Below are 6,004 nucleotides of genomic sequence, written 5' to 3' on the forward strand. Positions count from 1 at the left end.
CCTCCAGTGACATCATCACAGGGGCTTTTACAATTCAGATACGTACTTTCACCTCATTGCTCAAACTACAGAGGAAGTAGTTTTGGTCATCGTGCTCTTCCAGGGCTCCTCCAGATTTACATTTACATTTCATTTTTTATCCAAAGCGATTTATATATATAATCTCTTTGATTTAAGTGCATAGGATGACATCATCTGAACACTTGATGATGAAAACATTGTTACATCCAAATGATGTCATCTGAAGTTGTTTTGTTCCAGCTAAAGGTCTACAGATATTTTAATATAAGGAAGACAGAGCTAAGCATTAATATCCAGTGCATCAAGAAAGTTTTCCCTCCTGCTGAACCTTTTCCACAGCCTTATTTTTAAACGGATTATTCATTCATTACCAGGAGGTAGACGGTGTCATACTGAACCATAATTATTGGCTGCTTATTACATGACTTGATTCTATCAGGTCCACCACTCCGAGCCACACGTGAACATAGGAAAAATTGTGATTTATCAAAGCAAAATCTAAGCTCTGTCAGGGGCCACGTCATTCGAAGAACACATTCTAGCCCCCACCTCCCCTTTTTTTTTTCCTTTTGGATCATATTCCTTGGACTCTCCATTTCCCACAGCTTTTAATAAAGCTGCACAAAAGTGACAGGTTGGTCCTGCGAAAGATCCACCTCTTCAAACCGCTTCAGATCTCTCTGAAACTCCTCTCTATCAATAAAGCTACAAAGGTTCCAAAAAGATTATAAAGAAAAAACTGGGATCTGCAGGCCTGTCTGCAAGACTGGTGCTGACATGTTGAGGTGAGAGAGACCGTGCAAGCAGATGTGGACAGGTGAAACTCTCTTGTCTTTTACAGGTGCATGATACTGTTGAGAGGAGCAGAAAATGAAGACGTGGATAAACGGAGGCAGAGCATCGGCACTGAGAGAGAGGTGCAGGTGGATTAACAGGGTCTGGTTTAGGGATGGTGGCCGTCATGGTGTACTCTGCTCACCCACCTCGCTCTTCTCTCTCTATCAGCAACAGAAACATCGCCCACAGTACAGCAGAGGGTTTATGAGCTACAGAAACTCTTCAGCCTTCGTCTCGGCTCCGGTCGTCCCGCGGTGCGACACTCTCCTGTTCGACATTTCCCCCTTTATGTCTCCTTAAGCATAAAGTTATCTTTCCTTACTTCTAGTATTATTATGGCTGCAGTCTATGGTTGTGCTCATTCAACTGTACAATATATTTGTTAGTCATTTTAAACCTTTCTCTCTGGTATCTTCTTTTTTATGACAAGCATGACTCTATCCTGTATTCTATAATATTCCCAGTGGCTGTTTCTCTGCACGACTAAGGCTGCTTGTGTCCACATGTCTCACGCAGAAAGCGAGACCAGTGGGTGTATGTAATTATTCCTTTTGTTTTCTTATTCGGTGGAGTTTATTTCTCTTCCTGTGGAGTGTAGTTGACCCCGAACCGATGCCTCTGCTCCCCCTGAGCCACTCTGTGAGAAACCTTACAGCATGCTAAGATATTACCGTCGTTCTTATTCGAATCTCTATGTACCGAACTTTGCAAGTTAACTACTGAAATGATGACAAACTGCTGAAATTAGAATATATCACACTGTTTATGTAAATTTCCAGTTTCATCGTGGTGACAATGATGCTGTAAATCGTATTCAACTGCATGATTTTCCAAGTTAATGCATTGCTAAGTTGGGTGTTATCGTGCATTCTGTTGACTTTTCTCTTTCTGAACTGTGACCTGATGATGATATATTGCCTCTATTTTCTTGGCTTTGTAAGTGCATAAACTATTTTTGTGTTCATATGTAGTGTAGTGTATGAAGATGCTGGTGTGACAGAATATGCCTTTTTAACCAAACTGTTGGTTCCAGATCAGATTTAAAATAGTTGTTCATCACTTTTATCCTTCAGTGGCAAAAACAACATGAAAGACTTTGTATCAAGGCGTAAGGATTAAGACTAAGACTAAGGATAAAAACAGTTCAGTTATGTAGCCTAAGCTTTGCTTCCTAACATCTCAGTCCTGTGAAAACCATGTGTCTCCAAAGGTTGGACATTGGTTCTGTTTTCAGCTTTGACATTTTTTCAGATAATCTAACACTGTGGATGTGAAGGTGCAGTGCCTGTCTCACTAATTGCAGGGTTGGTGCCACCACCTGTGTGTCAGTGGGAAAATTAGAAGAAAAATTGTGAAGGTAGAAAATCACTTTGTAAGAGCAGAATCTTTTTTCTTTTAAAAAATAATCCTTAAAGGACCCGTCCAGTCATCCATTAAGTCATTTAAAATGCATAAGCTTTGAATAATGAACTGTCATGTGCCTCTTTTTCACAAGTCTCTCATAAATTCCCTCAAATTTGCTCCATTTCCCTTTAGCTTATTGAATCTATTATTAATAATAACAATGTTTTTCAGAGTTGAATCACTCATAACTAAATGTCTCCCCTGTTCTCATCAGTCTGGGACCTGGAAGGTATAATCCTGCACATCACAGACCAAAAACAGATCTAAAAGAGACAGAGGTGTTGGACGTCAGGTGGACACAAACACCACAACAAATGAGCTGGAGCTGCTGGATGTGGACATAAGCATGTCTGAAGTCTGAAGTGACAAATTCAGGTGTTAACAAACTGAGAATGGACTTTTTAGTGAGGCAGGAGTCAGTGTGAATGGACAAATGTGAATAGCCGTACATCATGGATTTGTAAGGATGTAACCGTGTCAGACACAAACCATTATTCTAGCAGAATGTTCTAAACGTGTTGAACACGTCTAGAGAGGATAATTATGTTTATCCGAAAGAATCACCAAATGTGGAGATACATGGTTTTCTCAGGACACTGGTGCAAAATTCAGATGGTATCTGACTTTCTTTATTTATTGGCCTAAATTGGTCGTCCTTAAGTACAGGAAGTAGGCACATCATCCTCCGCAGGTTCCTAACACCACCCAAAATGCCCCCAACCCAAACTCCACCACTCAACACCAGACTGTACTCATGAGGGCACCATCTAATTACTGAGTCAACCACAGGGTTTAAAACACACATGTTCTGAGTTCTCTGCAAAGGTGGGTGTCTGTGACAAATGAAACGTGTCTTCAAACAACAGGGGCTGCAGACAGAAATTAGCTATTAAACGAGTGAATCTCTTCTCTTCGCACGAGGTCAATTCTTTTGGACATTGTCGCTGGTTAATAAAAGCATAAAAGCAATAATTATTCCTGTTTTAAGAAACCCCTTTCAAAAGACACACAATAAAGCCTGATCTGGAGACAATAACCTTCCTCATTAATATCCTCTAAAGCTGCAGCCTTTTACTACTAAATTCCCTCTTTCTGTTACTGTACATCTGTTACAGCTCAACAGGAAAACACACAGAATAAATTTCAAACTAAAACACTTGCTCTGATAATCTCTGAGCTTATCTGTCTGAAATGATTTTAAAAGCCATGTATGGCTACGAAAGACAGCAAACAAATGTTAAAAAATGAATTTTTCATGAACGGTCTGCCAAAGATGAAGGTGTGATAATGGTATAAACCTTAGATTTTGTACATGATAATGCACTAGCTCCCCCTCAGACTGAAGAAGCAGCTTGGATGAACAGCAAAATGTTTCCAACTAGGAAAAAAGTCGCCCAGTTGACGTGACTCAACCCTCAGATAACCTGCATTAGATTCATTTGCCTGAGTCTTTCTTGCAAAGCATTCAACTACACTGGAACAATTCTTGCAAACAAACTACTAATTCATGCCGATTGGGTTTAGCACAGTCTTGTAAATTAAAGCTGATCTTATGCAGCTGTAATATTCTGTAAGTCAACAATCGGCAGGTTTCCACCATTTGTACTGTGCCACTGAAACTCCTAAATAAAGCTACAATTACCCGCTGTCCAGTCCAAAACCCTAATAAGATCACTGCTTTAATGGGATTACTGGTCACCTAAAGTCATTGTCCTATTTGGCAACGAATCCTTCTTCCATTAATTAGTATTTGCTCAGAGTGTAACGATTAGCAAATGACTCAAACGTTGTTTGAATTGATTGATTTCTCCTCAGTTCAGGTGAAAGCTCCAAAGACAGTGAGTGAGTGTTACACTTTTTTTTATTCCATGCTGTGTCTAATAATGATTATTCCTCCACTGTGCAACTCTCATCCATATCAAACAAGTGCTCAGATGTAATCGGTGTGAACCAATAAAATGACAATGCAGAGCGCACTTTAGTCGCATCTCTTATCTCAACTCACAGCCGCAGACGAACATAGTGTTTGTTTTTGTGCACGTGGTTTAATGTGCGTTACAGTGTCGCTGCTTATTTACTACGTAGAGGGCAGAGTTTAACCTGAGGGAGGAGAAATGGGTGAAACAGCTCAGGTCAGATAAGTAAAGATACTGTAGACAAAAGTTTTTGGCCAAGAATAGAAAGCACTTAATGAACAAACCTCAACTGATCCTGAACTAGAAAAATAATACTGTGTTTATAAAGTTTCATACATACTGATATACTTTGTCTGTCGGACAATCAGCACCTTCAGGATCCCACCGGCTCTGGACAGATCCCTGATCTGTCTGAAACCCACGTGTTTGTTTCCATTAGGCTTGTTTTCGTGTCCTTTGCTGATGGTTATTTTGCAGTTTTTTTCCATTTGTGAGTGACAGCTTTCCTCTGTAGAGGTTGACTGCAACGACTGAAACATCCATTTCCTCCGATAATCCTTGTCAATTTCTGTTTGACCATTTTCTTGTTGCTCTGAGCCACAGCTGCAGCTGTATTTAAGATTATCAGTCACCAAATGTCACTTGTACACTAAAATATTATGTATGTACATAATACTGCTTCTAAACTAATTAAATACAGTAGCTCCACATTGAGCAGTTACAATGGTGAAGTTCTGTTAGTATTTAACCTTAAATACTACTTTTACTACGTGAAATTTTGAATGCAGGACCTGTACTGAGAGATCTGACTTCTTCTCTCTCCATAAATCACTCACAGATGTTTCATATAGATTTTTCATAGTGGATGAGCATAAACTCGATAAACTTTGCCTTTGTGTTCGGGACCAAGTTTGACATTTATTGCCATGAATGACGTGAATGAACTCTGGCACAGAGTCAGAACATACTGTATAAAAGTGCCTGTAAATGCTTGTTAAATTACAGTAACACAGTGTAAACAGAGTCCAGGAGTTTTAAACAGGCTGTCTGCTCTGAACTGTATCTAATCCAGGAACAGTTCAGTCTTTGTTTACAAGTGGTGAAACAGTACACTTTCAAGGTATTTGTGTTTTCTGATAGTATTTCCATGTTATGCTGCTTTACTTCTGCTTCATAGATTAGACAGTTTCTACGTCAGTACAAATGATCTTGGGTGTGTCTTACTTTGTACTTCTACTTTACTACATGCACCAACTGCAATGATTTCAAAGATTTGAAAAGCAACATATAGATTATTGGCTGTATAAACAAAAAAATCTTCCTTAATAATATGCTAAGTGTGTGACAACGAAAAATATAGGAAAATATAGTGTAAGATAAACATAGTTTCTTTTTACTTTGATAGTAATAATTACAAGTAGGCAGTTAGTGGAGTACTTCATTCAGTAACACAAAACATGTAATATAAAAAACATATATATACATATACATGTATATACATGTATACAAACATGTTGGATTTACACAAATGTGATATTATTAATCCCTCGGCTAAAGTGACACAGAGAACCAAAGTCACAGGTTTCTCGGTAGAACAGGTCACTATGTACTGTATCTTCAGTTTCCCAGAGAGTAGCTGTGCTGCCAAAACACACATTCAATGACCATGTTTCACCTTTCTCACATTTACATTTTGTAAAGCTGCATTTTGTCCATAAGGTTAATTTATTTTTTTTAACATAAATTAAATGTTAAACAGAACATTAAAGAAGTTGCGCAGAGGCGCCTCAAAATGCGCTTGTGTGAACTTCTGCAGCTTTTTCAGT

General features: G+C 38.8%; 1 protein-coding gene across 9 annotated transcripts in view; it reads left to right on the top strand.

The window, feature by feature from the left end:
- The window catches only part of LOC137103800 (calcium/calmodulin-dependent protein kinase type II subunit beta), a 41,516-nt gene extending 37,278 nt beyond the window's left edge, over positions 1–4,238 (top strand). For 8 of the 9 annotated variants that reach the window (XM_067484482.1, XM_067484484.1, XM_067484486.1 and 5 more), the window contains one exon: positions 863–4,238. The gene's annotated coding sequence lies outside the window, so the exon portion shown is untranslated. The remainder of the gene's footprint in view (positions 1–862) is intronic. The other variant, XR_010911601.1, reaches the window with a different exon arrangement.
- The last annotated feature ends 1,766 nt before the right edge of the window (positions 4,239–6,004 follow it).

This window comes from Channa argus, chromosome 18, assembly GCF_033026475.1.
Source record: "Channa argus isolate prfri chromosome 18, Channa argus male v1.0, whole genome shotgun sequence".
In the NCBI taxonomy this organism is placed as follows: domain Eukaryota; kingdom Metazoa; phylum Chordata; class Actinopteri; order Anabantiformes; family Channidae; genus Channa; species Channa argus.